The 19,795-nt window shown below is 46.4% G+C and overlaps 1 protein-coding gene across 1 annotated transcript in view; it reads right to left on the reverse strand.

The window, feature by feature from the left end:
• LOC120999334 (zinc finger protein 436-like) overlaps nucleotides 1-19,795 on the reverse strand; it is a 580,871-nt gene that overhangs the window by 261,199 nt on the left and 299,877 nt on the right. The window lies entirely within an intron of this gene.

Below are 19,795 nucleotides of genomic sequence, written 5' to 3' on the forward strand. Positions count from 1 at the left end.
AGCAGCAGCTGTCTCTTCCTGTGCTGTAAGAAAAGAGTGAGATCTGGCGGGGAAGTCTGGCGAGGTCTAATAGCTGGCGAGGTGTAATAGCTAATGCCTTCTCCGTGTTCATTTATTAAGTTTCCTCACTTATAAAGCGCCAACATATTCCTCAGCGCTTTACAGACTTTAGCATCAAGATGTTCCCTCTGAGGCTCACAATTTAAGTTCCCTATCAGTATGTCTTTGGAGCATGGGAGGAAATCGGAGCACCCAAACACAAACATGGGGAGAACATACAAACTCCATGCAGATGTTGTCCTTGGTTGGATTGGAACCTAGGACCCCAGCGCTGCAAGACACCAGTGCAAACCACTGAGCCACCGTGCTTCTCGCCATCAACCTGAGATTACATTTTGTCCACCAGACGATCCCGACGCTTTTCAAGGTTCGCTTTGGAAAAATCCAGTAAAAGCGCATTTTACTCATATGTCGGTGGGAAAAATCACTCGGGAGGAAGAAGAAGGAGGGTGCTCACATGACCCTGAGAGGAAGTGGGGGGGGGGGGAGGCTTGACCTGATTGGTATGAGCCAATGAATGCTGCAGCAGTCAGGGAGGTGTCCTAGCAGAACGCCATTCTGTGCTGTGAATGAGGGTGGTTGGGTCTTACAGTGTCTGCCAGGGAAACCATCTTAGGGAGTCAGGGAAAGTTAGAAATAAGTCAAGCTTGTATTCTACTGTCAGGGAGAGTAAAGGGAAAGGCTAGAATTACAAAGAAGAAGAATTGTGTAGAATAGGGAAAGGCAGGGAAAGTTTTCAGTCATGGAGAAAAAAGCAAGGTCCTGAGGCTGGGTGTTCCTCCTAGCACAGCTGCAGCTGTTGTAGAATCTCAAAAACAGATCCCCCCCCCCCCATTTGAACAGAAATACAGTGTTTTTTGTTTGGGTGAATAAGGTCAAAACTGTACAATATGTGTTTCACCATCCAGAGGATAGATGGCTTTTGAAATCTAAATGAAAACACCTGAAATACCAGTCCTAATTCTGTATTAGGGCATCTCCAGACAGCTGATTTTATTTTTATTTTTTTGTGTGGGAAAATAGAAATATACATTTGAAATGTGTGTCTTACAATACAGAGGGTTTGTTTTAAATCTCTGAGTGAAAACATGAAATCCTAGTCAAAAATGCATGTCAGGACATCTTCAGACAGAATGTTTTTTGTTTGTGAAAAATAGCAATACAAGTGTGCAACATGTATTTTGCAATACAGAGGGTAGCATTTGAAATCTGTGTGAAGACGTGAAATACTAGACAGAAATCTGTGTCAGGGCATCTTCAGACAGTTCAAGTTTTTTTTTTTTTTGTGAAATCTATCAATATAGAATACAAGTGCGCAACATATATCTTACAATACAGAGGATAGCATGTGAAAACGTGGGCATCTCCAGATAGTTCAATTGTGTGTGTGGCGGGGGGGGGGGGTTTGGAATAAACTCATAGTAGTTTGCATATTTGTGCATATTTAAATGCACATAACACATATGGCCCAAATCTGTTAGTGGCGCCGATACTGCATTATTTCCAAAGTCAGTTGTCAGTAGCAGTGCCTTCAGGGTGTTTGTGGAAAGGGAAGGACATTTTATTGCGTGTCTCTTTAAGTTCCAGAAAACAGACTTGCAAACTGTTCCATACTTTGTGTAACTGTGTACATGTCACGGTGGAGAGTTGGGGAAACCCATCACCGTACAATGTCGGGGAAGAAAGGAAAGCAACTAGACCTGAACACCAGGAAAAGGGAGCAGGTCATCTCCTAATGCCGCCCTAATCCTGGCCCTGACTCCTAACCGTATGAGCAGACCCAGATAGTAGGTGGCCTTATACACAGGAACCTGGGCCCTAGTGACCCTATCGATCCCTGGGATACTGGTCAGGAATGAGAGACAACCTGTTCATCCACAACACAGAAAAGCAGGAGTCTCTGCAGGCCTAACAGCAAGGAGAGGAGCAGACAGTAAACAGAGGACAAACTCGACAGGTAAGTGTCCTGTGGCAGAATGACAACAGACCACAACGTCACTTACCTGCCCAGAACAACAAAAGGAACGAGTCGTCTGCACCACAACCACTGGATCCTGTGAAAAGCACTAAAGCCCAAACACACATATCAGGACTCAGTACAAACACAGGAGCAGTAGTAACTACCTGGACCACCATGCGGCAAGATGCATGGCGGACCCAGACAGCACTGCTTAACTGAACCCCAGGGACCCCTTTCCGGAGGTTCAACACCCAGGGTAACGCCTTGCATATACAGTTGCAAGAAAAAGTATGTGAACCTTTTGGAATGATATGGATTTTTGCACAAATTGGTCATAAAAAGTTATCTGATCTTCATCTAAGTCACAACAATAGACAATCACAGTCTGCTTAAACTAATAACACACAAAGAATTAAATGTTACCATGTTTTTATTGAACACACCATGTAAACATTCACAGTGCAGGTGGAAAAAGTATGTGAACCCTTGGATTTAATAACTGGTTGAACCTCCTTTGGCAGCAATAACTTCAACCAAACGTTTCCTGTAGTTGCAGATCAGACGTGCACAACGGTCAGGAGTAATTCTTGACCATTCCTCTTTACAGAACTGTTTCAGTTCAGCAATATTCTTGGGATGTCTGGTGTGAATCGCTTTCTTGAGGTCATGCCACAGCATCTCAATCGGGTTGAGGTCAGGACTCTGACTGGGCCACTCCAGAAGGCGTATTTTCTTCTGTTTAAGCCATTCTGTTGTTGATTTACTTCTATGCTTTGGGTCGTTGTCCTGTTGCAACACCCATCTTCTGTTGAGCTTCAGCTGGTGGACAGATGGCCTTAAGTTCTCCTGCAAAATGTCTTGATAAACTTGGGAATTCATTTTTCCTTCGATGATAGCAATCCGTCTAGGCCCTGACGCCGCAAAGCAGCCCCAAACCATGAGGCCTCCACCACCATACTTCACAGTTGGGATGAGGTTTCGATGTTGGTGTGCTGTGCTTTATTTTCTCCACACATAGCGTTGTGTGTTTCTTCCAAACAACTCAACTTTGGTTTCATCTGTCCACAGAATATTTTTCCAGTACTGCTGTGGAACATCCAGGTGTTCTTGTGCAAACTGTAAACGTGTAGCAATGTTTTTTTTGGGACAGAAGTGGCTTCCTCTGTGGTATCCTCCCATGAAATCCATTCTTGTTTAGTGTTTTACGTATCGTACATTCGCTAACAGGGATGTTTGCATATGACAGAGACTTTTATAAGTCTTTAGCTGACACTCTAGGATTCTTCTTCACCTCATTAAGTACTCTGCGCTGTGCTCTTGCAGTCATCTTTACAGGACGGCCACTCCTAGGTAGAGTAGCAGCAGTGCTGAACTTTGTCCATTTATAGATAATGTGTCTTACCATGGACTGATGAACAGCAAGGCTTTTGGAGATACTTTTATAACCCTTTCCAGCTTTATGCAAGTCAACAATTCTTAATCGTAGGTCTTCTGAGAGCTCTTTTGTGCGAGGCATCATTCACATCAGGCAATGCTTCTTGTGAAAAGCAAACCCAGAACTGGTGTGTGTTTTTTTATACAGGGAGTGCAGAATTATTAGGCAAATGAGTATTTTGACCACATCATCCTCTTTATGCATGTTGTCTTACTCCAAGCTGTATAGGCTCGAAAGCCTACTACCAATTAAGCATATTAGGTGATGTGCATCTCTGTAATGAGAAGGGGTGTGGTCTAATGACATGAACACCCTATATCAGGTGTGCATAATTATTAGGCAACTTCCTTTCCTTTGGCAAAATGGGTCAAAAGAAGGACTTGACAGGCTCAGAAAAGTCAAAAATAGTGAGATATCTTGCAGAGGGATGCAGCACTCTTAAAATTGCAAAGCTTCTGAAGCGTGATCATCGAACAATCAAGCGTTTCATTCAAAATAGTCAACAGGGTCGCAAGAAGCGTGTGGAAAAAACCAAGGCGCAAAATAACTGCCCATGAACTGAGAAAAGTCAAGCGTGCAGCTGCCAAGATGCCACTTGCCACCAGTTTGGCCATATTTCAGAGCTGCAACATCACTGGAGTGCCCAAAAGCACAAGGTGTGCAATACTCAGAGACATGGCCAAGGTAAGAAAGGCTGAAAGACGACCACCACTGAACAAGACACACAAGCTGAAACGTCAAGACTGGGCCAAGAAATATCTCAAGACTGATTTTTCTAAGGTTTTATGGACTGATGAAATGAGAGTGAGTCTTGATGGGCCAGATGGATGGGCCCGTGGCTGGATTGGTAAAGGGCAGAGAGCTCCAGTCCGACTCAGACGCCAGCAAGGTGGAGGTGGAGTACTGGTTTGGGCTGGTATCATCAAAGATGAGCTTGTGGGGCCTTTTCGGGTTGAGGATGGAGTCAAGCTCAACTCCCAGTCCTACTGCCAGTTTCTGGAAGACACCTTCTTCAAGCAGTGGTACAGGAAGAAGTCTGCATCCTTCAAGAAAAACATGATTTTCATGCAGGACAATGCTCCATCACACGCGTCCAAGTACTCCACAGCGTGGCTGGCAAGAAAGGGTATAAAAGAAGAAAATCTAATGACATGGCCTCCTTGTTCACCTGATCTGAACCCCATTGAGAACCTGTGGTCCATCATCAAATGTGAGATTTACAAGGAGGGAAAACAGTACACCTCTCTGAACAGTGTCTGGGAGGCTGTGGTTGCTGCTGCACACAATGTTGATGGTGAACAGATCAAAACACTGACAGAATCCATGGATGGCAGGCTTTTGAGTGTCCTTGCAAAGAAAGGTGGCTATATTGGTCACTGATTTGTTTTTGTTTTGTTTTTGAATGTCAGAAATGTATATTTGTGAATGTTGCGATGTTATATTGGTTTCACTGGTAAAAATAAATAATTGAAATGGGTATATATTTGTTTTTTGTTAAGTTGCCTAATAATTATGCACAGTAATAGTCACTTGCACACACAGATATCCCCCTAAAATAGCTAAAACTAAAAACAAACTAAAAACTACTTCCAAAAATATTCAGCTTTGATATTAATGAGTTTTTTGGGTTCATTGAGAACATGGTTGTTGTTCAATAATAAAATTAATCCTCAAAAATACAACTTGCCTAATAATTCTGCACTCCCTGTAGGGCAGGGCAGCTGTAACCAACACCTCCAATCTCATCTCATTGATTGGACTCCAGTTGGCTGACACCTCACTCCAATTAGCTCTTGGAGATGTCATTAGTCTAGGGGTTCACATACTTTTTTCACCTGCACTGTGAATGTTTACATGGTGTGTTCAATAAAAACATGGTAACATTTAATTCTTTGTGTGTTATTAGTTTAAGCAGACTGTGATTGTCTATTGTTGTGACTTAGATGAATATCAGATCACATTTTATGACCAATTTGTGCAGAAATCCATATCATTCCAAAGGGTTCACATAGTTTTTCTTGCAACTGTATGCTGGACATAAAACATCAACTGACCAGACATGTAACAACAACAAGACGAAACACGACACCCTCAACATAAACCCACACCAAACTACCAAACAGGTAAGGTAGGGGAACAAGAAGGATAGAATGGGAAGACAAACTATGTTCAACAAGCTGGCCCTCAATCTGGACAGATGGAAAGGTCCAGGTTGGCAGCATAACCCCAGCCCCACCAGAAGCTGAAGTCAACTCTGACCTCAGGCTCCAAATACCAGTACTATAAGAGCCAAGAGGCCACACCCAGCTCCACCTAGCTCACCCACATAGCTCCATCTACCATCCTTCGGTAGATTGCCTGCCTTCTGCATCCTCCAGCCTGGTCCTTCGGTTCTCTTGGGCCCTGGGGCAGTGGTTCTTCCTCCTGCAGTTGTGTATTCTCCTTCTGGAGTTGCCAGACATTCTTCTGCGCCTCCTCCTTCGGGCAGTGTGCTATCTCCTGCTTCTGGTGCGACTGCCGTTGGTGACTCCTGGACATCCTTCTTCAGTGCGGCCAGGTGAGTTTACAGCTGCTGATGTGTTAATACTTTTTCTGTTTCAACTTTTGCAGGCTGTTCAGTCTGCGTCTTTTTCTTCTCATTACCCTTCACCCTCCCCCTCCTTCTTCTTCTTATGCTGAAGTTTCTGATAGTGCTAATGTTTCCTTGGCTCCCGGTGGTGGGAGAGGGGGATAAGGTTGTTGCGGGGGTTAGTTCACCCCCTCCCTGGTTGCTTTTGCTGGCCAGGGCAAAAGGTGTACCAGAGTTGTGTTATAAAGAAGCTATGATTTGTGCTGTTTTTCCTTTAGCTTTCCATTTATCCGCTTCTGTGAAAAAAAAATTGTAATAATGAATTTGTTAATTAGTTGTCCCTTTTGCCTCCTTCTAAGGATTTTGTTCAGAAGCTGGATAAAAAGGAGGATAAATTGGACGAGGGCCGTCGTCGTCCCATTCAGAGATACTTTTATAATTGGCTTCAAGCCCTTTGCAACATTGCTAGTGTATTAGGTGAACCTCATGCGGAATTTTATACAGGTTTATTTAAACACCTGGACATTGTCCTGGACATTCATTGTCCTGGAGGGTAATAAGAATTTTCCTGGTCTTGGGTGGTTTTATTATGATGAAGGTTTTCGTCAGAAATTAGCCATGTACCCTTCTTTGTGCTGGGGTTTGAAGGATGTTGGACTTTGGCTTAATCTCATATTGCCTCAGTGCTCGCTGCAAGCTTCTATGTCTTCTGCTTCTCCAGGTGCAAGTATGTTGAGGAAGGGTACTTGTTTTGCTTTTAATGACACTCAGTGTTGATGGCCTTCTACATGCAAATATTGGCACGAATGTTCATTTTGTTCAGGTACTTCAAGAAAGCTAGCATCCCTTGCCCCCCATCCACAAAGGACACGTTGGGAAAAAGCGTTGAGTCTAGTAAGGCTGCTGAGTATGCTTCATTAGTTAAATCTGTAACCAAACCGTCAGAAGCTGTGTAGTTATGTAATGGTTTTAATAATGGTTTTGTTGTTCCTCGTTTCACTGGTTATGGTTGTTGTTTGCTTAAGGCCTCTTTAACACGGGCGTCATGTTTTTTGTCTGGATGCTTTAAGGGTGCGTTCAGGGAAAATCATGCGATTTTGCTTGCGATTGGTGTTTATTTTGTATGCGATTGCGTCGCGTTCGTGCGTTTTTCCCACGCGTGTGACAAGCTTTTTTCCCGCGCGTGAAAAAAAACTGATGCCTCCACTACATTCACCTGTGACAGCAAACTAATATATAAACCCCCATCACGCATTTTATTCATGGGCAGCTCCATTTTGTGGATGGTTGTTTGTCGTGTCGTTGGTGTGTGTGTATTTGATAGTAGATTTTCCTTGACAGGATGTCCACTTTCTCCATTTCATCCACTGACCATGTCTTCCTGCACTGGCTGCTCTCCCGCTGTTTTGGAGATCAGCCCGAAATGATAGAGGATGAACCGCGGCGGAAGCGTATGTGGGTACATCCTATCGTTTCGCAGCGGGCCAGCAAAGGTGTATTTGTAGGATTGTACTCTGAACTACGGGCGCACCCTCAAAAGTTTTTCAGTTATTGCCGCATGTCGGTGTCAACATTTGATCTGCTGTTGGGGGAGTTGAGGCCTACCTTAACTTTCCAGGACACCAATATGCGGAGGAGTGTATCCCCAGAGGAACGTCTTATTATTACATTGAGGTGAGTCAAAAAAAATTCTATATAATACTTATAGGACCCACTGTTTTCAAATACATGGTAGTTTGGCCAAAGGCATGTTTAATTGTTATTTTTTACAGCATAAGTATGGTAAAACGTTAGACATGTATTTTAAAAGTTTTATTTGTATTCCTAAAGTATGGGTGCTTAAAATATTCACACCAGAATCCTGTTCCACAGGGATTAAGTATTCAAATGCAGCTTGTAATGATGAGGACACTTCCACCTGTGTGTACATGTGTTAAGGCTGGCCGCAGGCTAGCCTGGATTTGTGGGAGGGGCCGGTACCTGTCTTAAGCAGTCTGGCTCTCCCAGGCAGCACGTCGGCATTCGGACGTCTGCTACTTCCGGGTGTGACGTCATCAGCAAGCGTCCTGCACGAGTCGGATCTCAGAGAAGCCGGGTGTACCTTTCCCTTCAGTCTGCAAGCTGTTCAGGTCGTTTTCCAAGATAACTGGTTTGTTTGGGGAGCGTGGCAACGTGGAGGAGGGTAGGAGGGTGTGTAGAGAGGGGGAAGTGTGCCGGAGGATCGCTTCTCCTCACTGCGTTCAGGCACATGCAATTCAAGTTTTGGCACCAATGGGCAGCATTGTCACATAGTTGGAGCTCATTGCCTGTCTCAGCATAACCTGTATCTAAGTTCATACAGGGGCTGCGAGTCATCTGGGCTCAGCAGGTTAAACTCTGGCAGCTGGGTCCTGGTGCCATTACTGAGTTGATTACTTACAAGGTTGCTGCTTGTGCACATGTTTGACACTCATCACATACACTACATACATGCCTTAGACACATAGTTCGCACATCAGGCAGTTTGACAAAAAAAAAAAAAAGGGTACAAGTGGATTGTTAAATAAAGTAAAAAAAAAAAAAAATGAGTGGGTTGTTCAACTAAAGAAAAAAAGAAGAAGAATTTTTTGGGATAAAAAAAATAAATAAAAATTTATCCACCAAGCTTCATCCATACACCTCTAGCATAGGTACATCCGCCAATACAGCTACACGCTCGCACGACATACACACCCCGTTTCATCTCGTAGACTAGTGTCATACGTCATACGGTCTGTTTTCCACAAATCCTATACTTACATACATCACCTACCACGTCTGTAGGTTCTTTAGCCCGCAGTATTCGTTTTTAATTAATCTGCCACGTCACAGATTCACACAAACTCGGGCTCGCTTTATACGTCAGTGGAAACGACTATCATACTCCCTGTCAGCCTCGAAGGCTTTTCGTTCAATCGTTTCACGCTGCTGGGGGGGGAAGGGGAGGGGCTTAGATTCCGTCATCTTGTTTGTCAGCTTACAGGCAGCAGGTCGTAGGGTTAACAGTTTTTTTTTTTCTCTTTTCTTTTCTTTTTTCGTTTTTTTTTTGTTGTTGTTTTTGGTTTGTGGTGTTTGTTGTGTTGTTTGCAGTGGTCTACGCCATCTGCAACTTCAGCCAGTGCAGGCTCCTGCATGTCTGTGCCACATGTTTTAGGGCACATCCGGTCACGGTCTGCACATTGAAGCCGGCGTGACTGAGCCGGGTGAATGTGGAGGCACTAGACCAGCTGCTGCGGCGGCTTCATCCGGTTCAGCCGTTCCGTACATTCCTGGTGGAAGGGTTTTCACGGGGGTTTCACACTGGGCTCATCACCTTGCCCCAGCAGACTCATGAATGCCCCAACTTGCAGTTGGCTTCTAAACATGCTGGTCTGGTGGATTCACTCTTGGCAGTTGAGCTGGACAAGGGTTTCATCATTGTCCTTTCCAGTCCCCTCCTTTCTGCACTTGGAGGGTGAGCCCGGTGGGGGTGGTGCAGGGAAAATATTCCAATAAATTTCGTTTGATTTATGATTTGTCTGCTCCACATTTTTCCCACGTTCCTAGTCTCAACTCGTTGATTTCGTCCGAGGAATTTCCTTGAAGTATACTTCCGTAGACCAGGCTATCCAGGTCATTCTTCAGACAGGCATGGGGGCTTGGCTGTCCAAAGCAGATGTCTCTGATGCGTTCAAACTGCTGCCCATTAGCCCATCTCTCTGGCAGTGGCATGGCATCAAATGGAGAGATGCGTACTATTTCGCCACCAAGTTGACGTTTGGTTCCTAGAGCAGCCCCAGTCTGTTTGACAGGTTAGCGCAGGCACTGGAATGGATTTTGTTGGAACAGGATTGCCAGAATGTCATTCACTACCTGGATGATTTTCTGTTGATCGAAGAACCCTCATAGGCACCTGTTGACTTGCAGGTTCTCTTGCAGGTCTTCAAGGAGTTAAACATTCCAGTGGCCGAACACAAAACAGAAGGGCCTGCGCAGGTTGTCACGTTCTTGGGGATCTCTCTGGATTCACGTGCCATGTCAGCCAGTCTGCCACAAGACAAACTCGACAGAATCAAATCAGGTGTCCGTTCCTTGCTCATGTCTCAGGTTTGCACCAAGAGAGAATTGCAGTCTCTGTTGGGCATGTTATACTTTGCCATGAGGATCATTCCTCAGGGTAGATCATTCATTTCAAGATTGCTAGTCTTATTACAACAGACCAGTGATTTGGACGCATCAGTGCATCTTAATGCGAACGCCCGAGCAGATCTGTTCACGTGGGACAGATTTCTCAGTGGGTGGAACGGCATTTCCATGTTTATTCCGAGGGCCACTTCTGATTCTCCACACGTATTTTCAGACGCGGCTGCCTCGGTAGGTTTCGCGGCCATATTTTGCTCACATTGGTTCGCCGGCTCATGGCCCACACACGTGCTACAGTTGCCGGGATTTTCTCAGATGTCGGCATTGTTCGAGATCTATCCTATCGTAGCAGCTGCTATAGTCTGGGGGCATAGGTGGTCGGGTCACACGGTGGTTTTCCACACTGACAACATGGCGACCGCAGAGATCATTAACAAGGGCAGATCTAAATCGTTACTCATCATGTCTTTCATGCGTAGATTGACCTGGATAGCTCTGGAACAGGGGTTTCATTTTCATGCCCTGTTTTTGGACGGGGTCAGCAACGTTGCAGCTGATGCTTTATCTCGTTTTGATTTTTCTCGCTTTTTCTTACAGAACCCAGAAGCAGACTCAGTGGGCACCCCGGTACCGGACTGGCGGCTGCTGGTCTTGGATTAGACTCTCTGATGGTGGTCGCCAGTTCACTCATTACCAAGTCTTTGTCGGCCAGTACATTGCGGTCGTACCGCCGAGCGTGGGTGTTTTTTTTTCGAACTTTAAGTTGGCATATCCTAGAGGTGACACAGGTCAGGTCAAGTATATGGTGGCTTTCGTGTCTTATTGTCATTCGGTATTGGCTTTATCCTACAACACCATTAGGCTATATTTGGCTGGGGTGCAGCATTTTTTGGCACTTCAAGAGCCAGACAGACCCTCTATATTTTCAGCTCACCCGATCAAGGCCATCCTCAGAGGCATTCAAAAAAGCCAGGTCACGGTCAAGTCGGTCCGTCGACCTATTAAGGGGGACACATTTCGTAGCCTGTCGGAAGTTCTCACATTGTCACCATTCGGAGTCCTTCCCAGCCTGGTGATCAAGGCGGCGATGTACTTGGCGTTTTACGGGTTTTTAAGACCAGGTGAAGTGACACAGGCCAGACAAGGGGCGGTGGCTCTCCGCAAGGGAGATTTAGTCAGGATGGGCAGTAACTCATTCGCAGTTGCCTCACAACAAAACAAGGCAGGTAGGTCCCGGCCATGTAGTTAAGTTCTTCCAGACCACAAACGCATGGTGTCCAGTGACAGTCTTGGACAACCTCTTGCTGGCCCTTAGTCTTCACAGCCCCACTGACCCATTACTTCCATTCCCTGTTGGTCCACTGACGTCCAGCCAGTTCATCAAACATATTCGCATCCTGTTGACCAGTGTAGGATTGAATCCGGCTCAATTCTCGGGGAATTCTTTCCGCATCGGTGCGGCATCCGCAGCCTCCAAGCATGGAGTCCCTGTGCATATCATTAAACACTTGGGGCGCTGGCGCTCGGGGTGCTTTGTACGGTATATCCCGGAGCCACAAGCGGAGCTGGTCCAAGCATTCAGTACATTGGCAGAGTAGCACCTCAGGCCAATCCTTCCCTCACTGGTGGGTTTTGCCCCCTTTTTCAGGCATACCGACCTAGTGAGGCCAAGGCACACCTCAGGCCAATTAGGTAGGGGGGTGGTGGTTGGGCATCTTCCACTCGTTTAGGTCCTGACCACAAGTGTTAGGGCTGGCCGCAGGCTAGCCTGGATTTGTGGGAGGGGCCGGTACCTGTCTTAAGCAGTCTGGCTCTCCCAGGCAGCACGTCGGCATTCGGACGTCCCCTGCCCACCCATTCCCATTCTTCATTCAGTCATTCAACCATCACATTCAGGGTATGCCCCCTTTTTCAGGCATACCGACCTAGTGAGGCCAAGGCACACCTCAGGCCAATTAGGTAGGGGGGTGGTGGTTGGGCATCTTCCACTCGTTTAGGTCCTGACCACAAGTTAATTATCTCAAACTATTTTCAACTAAATGTTTGGCCTTTATCTGATTTTAAATCTATCTAAATTATGGCTTTCAAATGTACCATTATATGCTAGGTTCATGTATACTTTACATACACATTGTCATTAAAGAAGGTCAAGTAATGTACTTGATTTGTAAATCAATGCTATACAGAGTATTAATAATGTTTATTTTGCTTTTTTAGATATCTGGCGACTGGAACTTCTTTTTCGGCTTTCCATTTTGATTTTCGCATGGGGACATCCACAATTGCTGGCGTGGTACGGGCTACATGTTCCGCCATTTGGTCGACATTGAAGGCTTCAGTGCTGCCGCATCCAACCAGGCAGCAGTGGCTAGATATATCCCAGGGCTTCCTTGAGAGGGCTCAATTCCCAAATTATATTGGTGCCCTTGACGGGAAGCACATACGGGTTAAGAAGCCACCAAACTCAGGGTCCCAATACTATAATTATAAGCAGTTTTTGTCTGTAGTTTTGTTGGCCTTGGCTGAAACAAACTACAGGTTTATAATTGTAGATATTGGGTCCTATGGAAGTTCTGCAGATGCTCGCATCGTCAGGACTTCCAGAATGGGTCGGTGGCTTCAGTTCGACCAACTGGACGTACCACAGCCAGCCAACCTTCCTGGCTCTACTGGGCCACCAGCGCCTTATGTAGTTGTAGGGGATTTGCCCTTTCAAGCCACCTTATGCGTCCTTTCCCTCGACGAGGTTTGGATGGCAAGAGGCGGAATTTAAATTTTCGTTTAAGTAGAGCCATAAGGTATGTGGAGTGTGCCTTCAGGATTTTCTCAAATAAATGGCGGGTTTTCCAGTCGGCCATCCAGCTTGCGCCACAAAATGTCAATGTGGTCATCAAGGTGTGTGTAGTGCTGCACAACTATATACGCATCTATGAGGCCACACCTGATGAAGACGCACAAGTTTACAGTCCACCATCAGGAGGAGAGGCGTTACGACTTGGACGATCTGGATATGCTGGACTGAGAGTGAGGGATTTATTCTCCGATTATTTTATGTCCCCTATCGGATCATTACCTTATTACCAGTAGCCGATCCTAATGGATGTTTGTTTTTTTCAATTTTTGTATGAACCGGGATGGTTATTCTTTAGTTAGCATCTTCATTTTTTAGTTAGGGACAAAAAATTTATATCTAAATATTGTGTTATGTGTATGTGTATGCGCAATAAAATAAAATCTGCAACATTAGAAACGTAAAAAACAAAATGTGTTTTATTGCACACAATTTAAAAATATATACTCTGTTATTTTTAAAGAAAATTATTTTTATAAACATATAGCTATAAATTTACATACTGCCTTGATGGCGTTGAAGGTCCCTGATAAGGAGGGGCTGAGTATTGGGAGGGGCCAGCTTTGTTAGTTGCTTGTCCCTCATAAGGAGTCCCTGAATATTGGCCCTGTGAAGAGGCTCCAGAATATTGGCCCTGTGAAGAGGTTCCAGAATATTGGCCCTGTGTAACGGGGTTCCGAAGGTGCACTCGGTCCCCCATTAGCCGCAGACCTGCTGCTTAGCTTCGGGAGCGGGATCTGTGTTTGACCTCGTTCCCAGGGCGGCTTTACTAGCTGGGTGGCTCCCTGCTTCTAAGTCTGCCTTGAGCGCCGAGCTGATCACTCAGTGCTCGACTGGTTGGTCTGTCGGTCATGTGACGCTGGCCACGTCACATGACCCTCACTCCCCACTATAAATACAGGCAGCCTGCTGGTCACAGGTTGCCTGTTAATTTAGGTTCCACCTGTGATTTGGTCTTTCCTGGCGTACTTACCTCCTGCTGAATTCCTGACGATCCTCTGCCTGCTCCTTGTGTACTTTGCTGCTCTCCTGGTATTCTGACCCCGGCCTCCTCCTGATGATCCTCTGCTGACTCCTTTGGTACTTCACGTCTCTCCTGGTAATTATGACCCCGGCTTCTCCTGACAATTCTCTGCTTGCTCCATTTGTACTTTGTAGCGTTCCTGGTATTGACTCGGTCCGTTCACGTCCTGTTGTTTGTCTGTCTGTCATCCCTGCACTTATTCCAAGTTAGGGATTGCCGTCCAGTTGTCCCCTGTCATTAGGACTCGCGAGGCAAGTAGGCAGGGCCAGGGGTAAGGGTGGAGCGCGGTGGTCACTTCCCTCCCCCCTGTGTGTGTGTGTACGCGACCATTACAGATTAACAGGCCCAATAACCACTGTATAATGAATCCTCTGGTGACCCTGACTGACCATGTCTCTAATCTTACGCAGATGGTGCAAGAGTTAGGGGAAAAACTCAGTTCTTTTGAGTTAGGGCAAGGTTCTTCCACTCCTCAGGTCTCCAGTCCACATTTTGAGCCCCAGATTAAACTCCCAGAACCCTTTTCTGGAGACCGGAAGAAGTTTCTCTCTTTTAAGGAGAATTGCAAACTTTACTTCCGTTTGCGCCCGTGTCCTCTGGCCCCGAGAGTCAACGCGTGGGCATTATCATTTCCCGATAACAGGGTGATCCCCAGGACTGGGCATTCTCTTTACCTGCTGGCGCCAGTTGTTTATCTTCTGTGGAGGGGTTCTTTCAGGCCCTGGGTATCCTCTATGATGAACCAGACAGGGCTCTAGTAGCCGAGACGGCTCTAAAGGCACTGGTTCAGGGCAATCTACCAGCGGAGGATTATTGCACCCAATTTAGAAGGTGGTGTGTCCCCTAAGGATGGAACGAACCAGCCCTGAAGAGTCAGTTCAGGTCAGGTCTGTCTGATAAATTAAAGGATCTTCTGGTCAGTTATCAACTTCCAGAGACCTTAGAGGAGATGATGACTCTTGTTGTCCGACTTGACCGGCGGGTTAGAGAGAGACGACAGGAACAACAGTCCTCTTCCCAGATGATGGTCCAGCCAGAGGCCTATCCCAGAGACAATGCTGAGGTCTCCACCGAGGAACCCATGAAGGTTGGCATGACCCGAGGGAATCTTCGCCGCAGACGTGGAGAATGCTTTTACTGTGGAGATCCTGACCATTGGATCACAGTGTCCTAAGAAGGTCCTCTCTGTCAAGTCTCCTAAGGCAAGGCAACCTAAAGACCAGGTACACCCTGAATTTTCTAAATGTAAGCTTTCGGTACCCATTACGATTTCTCTGGGAGTAGATAAATGGCCGGGTAAGGCCTTTATTGATTCTGGCTCAGTGGCTAGCTTTATTGACTCTGAGTATGCTGTAAGATGGGGTATTCCTATGTTTGCCTTACCAACTCCTATCCATGTCATGGCTATTGATGCTACTCCTCTTATTGGTGGTACGGTGAGCTTATGTACCTCAGAGATTTCTCTTACCGTGGGTGTGTGCCACTCAGAGAGATGTTCGCTTTTAGTCCTGGAAAACCTACCGGCTGAGGTGGTACTAGGGTTTCCTTGGCTCCGACTACATAACCCCACTATAGATTGATTCAATGGGGAGTTGGTGAGATGGGGGCCTAAGTGTGACTAGTGCTTGTCCGTGGTACAGGCTGGGGTCTCAGTAAAGTCTGATACTTTACCCACTGTTGTTAGGGAATATTATGATGTATTCTCATCACCAACACCGGAGGTTCTACCACCCCATAGACCTTATGATTGTACCATAGAGCTAGTAGAGGGGGCCAAGTTTCCTAAGGGACGAATTTATAATCTTTCTATGCCCGAACGCAAGGCCATGGAAGATTATATTAAGGAGAGCCTTGGTAAAGGGCATATTAGACCTTCTGTCTCTCCTATGGGGGCGGGGTTTTTCTTTGTTAAGAAAAAAGATGTGGTCTTAGGCCATGTATCGATTACCGGAGATTAAATAAAATCACTGTCCAGAATAGATACTCCCTCCCATTGATTCCGGAATTATTTAACCAGGTTCTGGGGGCAACCTGGTTTTCCAAAATTGACCTGAAAGGGGCATACAATCTAATCCGAATCAAGGAGGGAGACGAATGGAAGACGGCGTTCAATACTCCGGCAGGACACTTTGAATATCAGGTGATGCCTTTTGGACTCAGCAATGCCCCAGCTGTGTTCCAAAACTTCATGAATGACATTCTTAGGGAGTTCTTAGGTAAATTTGTTATTGTCTATCTTGACGACATTTTGATATTCTCTCCTGACTTCGAATCCCATGTGTCTCATGTTAAACAAGTATTAGAGGTGTTGAGGGAGAATCAGCTATCCGCTAAGCAAGAGAAATGTGTCTTTGGTGTACAGGAGATTCTGTTTCTAGGGCATGTTCTGACTCCTCACGCCTTCAAGATGGATCCTGGTAAGGTACTAGCAATTAAGGAATGGGTAAGACCTTCATCATAAAGGCCTTACAACGGTTCTTAGGTTTCACCAATTACTATCGTAAATTTTTTATGAATTTTTCCGTAATTGCTAAACCGTTGACCGACCTTACTAAGAAAGGGGCGGATTTGGAGAATTGGTCTACTGAGGCCATTTCTTAATTTGAAAAATTAAAAAAGGCATTCAGTAGCGCTCCCATTCTGATCCAGCCTGATCAGGAGAAACCTTTTATTGTGGAGGTGGATGCGTCCGAGGACGGCGCAGGAGCAGTCCTTTCACAAGGTCCTGCTAGCCTCACTAACCTGAGACCATGTGCCTTCTTCTCCAGGAAATTCTCTCCCACGGAGAGAAACTACGACATAGGGAATAGGGAGCTGCTGGCCATTAAATGGGCATTTGAGGAGTGGAGGCATTTTCTGGAGGGGGCAAGGCATTGTGTAACTGTTGTCACTGACCATAAAAACCTTATGTTTCTCAAGTCTGCTAAGAGGTTGAATCCCCGTCAAGCCAGATGGGCTCTGTTTTTTACTCGTTTTGATTTTTCCATTACGTTCAGGCCGGGAAGTAAAAATGTGAAGGCGGACGCATTATCTCGGAGCCTCCAGGCTTTTCAACCTACTGAGGTACCACCTGAATCCATCCTACCAGCAAAAATCTTCTTAGCAGCTCTTACCCAGGATATCTCGGCTCGCATTAGGTCTGAACAACATCTGGCACCGGTATCCACCACAACAGATAAGTTGTTTGTTCCCGTACAATTTCGTCTCCAGCTGTTGGGTGAGTGTCACGATTCTGCCTTTTGTAGACATCCGGGTGTTGAGGGCACTAAGGATCTGGTTTCTAGATCTTATTGGTGGCCCACTCTAACTAGGGATGTCAAGTCCTACGTGTCAGCCTGTGAGGTTTGTGCCAGGTCCAAGACACCTAGGACTCGCCCTGCTGGTAACCTACGACCCCTACCCATTCCCAGTAGACCCTGGTCCCATATCTCGATGGACTTTATAACTGACCTACCGCCGGCGGAGGGTAAGACTGTAGTTTGGGTAGTGGTCGATAGGTTTAGCAAGATGGTCCATTTCATTCCCCTGTCTAAACTCCCGAATGCCAAAACCCTGGCGTCTATTTTTGTGAAAGAAATTGTTCGATTGCATGGTATCCCGGAAAATATTGTTTCTGACAGGGGTGTGCAGTTTGTGTCCAAATTCTGGAGGGCTTTCTGTCAAAAATGTAAAATTTCATTGTCTTTTTCCTCTGCCTACCACCCTGAGAGTAATGGGCAGACTGAACGCCTTAATCAGTCTGTGGAACAATTCTTGAGGTTGTATGTTGCTGATGACCAGCAATTATGGGTGAAATTTCTTCCATTGGCTGAACTTGCTTTGAATAACCGTGTCAATTCTTCTGCTGGGGTTTCACCTTTCTTTTGTAACCATGGTTTCCATCCCCGTTTTCATTCTGGGTCATCCGTCTCTTCCTCTGAGGCGGATAGGTTCTCCTCTGAACTGTGCACAGTTTGGGCCCGGGTTCAATCGAACTTAGAAAAGGCTCAAAGTTCTCAGAAACTCAAGGCCGATAGGAGACGTTCAAGGGGGGTGAATTTTCAGGTTGGGGATAAGGTATGGTTGTCCTCCAAGAATCTCTCTCTTAAGGTAGATTCTAAAAAGTTTGCTCCTCGTTTTATTGGACCATATAAGATCACGGAGGTGATTAACCCGGTATCATTTAGGTTGGAGCTGCCCGAGTCATTCCACATTCATAATGTGTTCCATAAATCTCTACTTAAAAAATATTTTGAACCGGTAGTACCATCGATAGCCTCGCCTCTGCCGGTTCTTGTTAATGATGCTGTCGAGTATGTGGTGTCTAAAATAGTGGATGTCAGGAAGGTGCGTAATTCCTTGCAGTACCTGATTCACTGGAAGGGGTATGGACCTGAAGAGAGATCTTGGGTACCTGCCAGGGAGGTTCATGCTCCTAGACTTGTTCGAAAATTTCATTTAGAACACCCTGAAAGGCCATCGCCTGAAGTCTTGGGTCCGGTGGCCCCTCGTAAAAGGGGGGGTACTCTAACGGGGTTCCGAAGGTGCACTCGGTCCCCCATTAGCCGCAGACCTGCTGCTTAGCTTCGGGAGCGGGATCTGTGTTTGACCTCGTTCCCAGGGCGGCTTTACTAGCTGGGTGGCTCCCTGCTCCTAAGTCTGCCTTGAGCGCCGAGCTGATCACTCGGTGCTCGACTGGTTGGTCTGTCGGTCATGACCCTCACTCCCCACTATAAATACAGGCAGCCTGCTGGTCACAGGTTGCCTGTTAATTTAGGTTCCACCTGTGATTTGGTCTTTCCTGGCGTACTTACCTCCTGCTGAATTCCTGACGATCCTCTGCCTGCTCCTTGTGTACTTTGCTGCTCTCCTGGTATTCTGACTCCGGCCTCCTCCTGACGATCCTCTGCTGACTCCTTTGGTGCTTCACGTCTCTCCTGCTATTTTTGACCCCGGCTTCTCCTGACAATTCTCTGCTTGCTCCATTTGTACTTTGTAGTGTTCCTGGTATTGACTTGGTCCGTTCACGTCCTGTTGTTTGTCTGTCTGTCATCCCTGCACTTATTCCAAGTTAGGGATTGCCGTCCAGTTGTCCCCTGTCATTAGGACTCGCGAGGCAAGTAGGCAGGGCCAGGGGTAAGGGTGGAGCGCAGTGGTCACTTCCCTCCCCCCTGTGTGTGTGTGTACGCGACCGTTACACCCTGTGAAGGGGGCCCTGAATATTGGGCCTGTGAAGGGGGCCCTGAATATTGGGCCTAGGAAGGGGGCCCTGAATATTGGGCCTGTGAAGGGGGCCCTGAATATTGGACCTGGGAAGGGGGCCCTGAATATTGGGCCTGGGAAGGGGGCCCTGAATATTGGGCCTGGGAAAGGGCCCCTGAATATTGGGCCTGGGAAGGAGCCCTAGAATATTGGGCCTTGGAAGAAGGCCCGAGGCATTGTGGTGGGCCATAATGATCCCTTGGGGGGGGGGGGGGCATTTGTTGTTGGCCCTGTAATGGCTGTGAATCTGTGGGGTTGTTGGGGACAAACAGTTGCCCATGGCGGCGCAGATTTTCAAGTGTATCGTGCATTAGAGAGGGATCGTTTGGGGGAGTTGCTAGCTCCAGAACGATCTCGAGAGAAGTTCTCGTTCGTAATAATCCTTCTGGAGCTAGCTGCCGCATATAATGGGCCAGACTAAGGGCAAACATATCATGATGATCCTCATGCCGGGCTCTAGATAAATAATCCAGAACTTGGACATTAATGTTGGAGTCGGCAGGAGGATTTGCCCG

This window comes from Bufo bufo, chromosome 4 (assembly GCF_905171765.1).
Source record: "Bufo bufo chromosome 4, aBufBuf1.1, whole genome shotgun sequence".
NCBI classification, from domain to species: domain Eukaryota; kingdom Metazoa; phylum Chordata; class Amphibia; order Anura; family Bufonidae; genus Bufo; species Bufo bufo.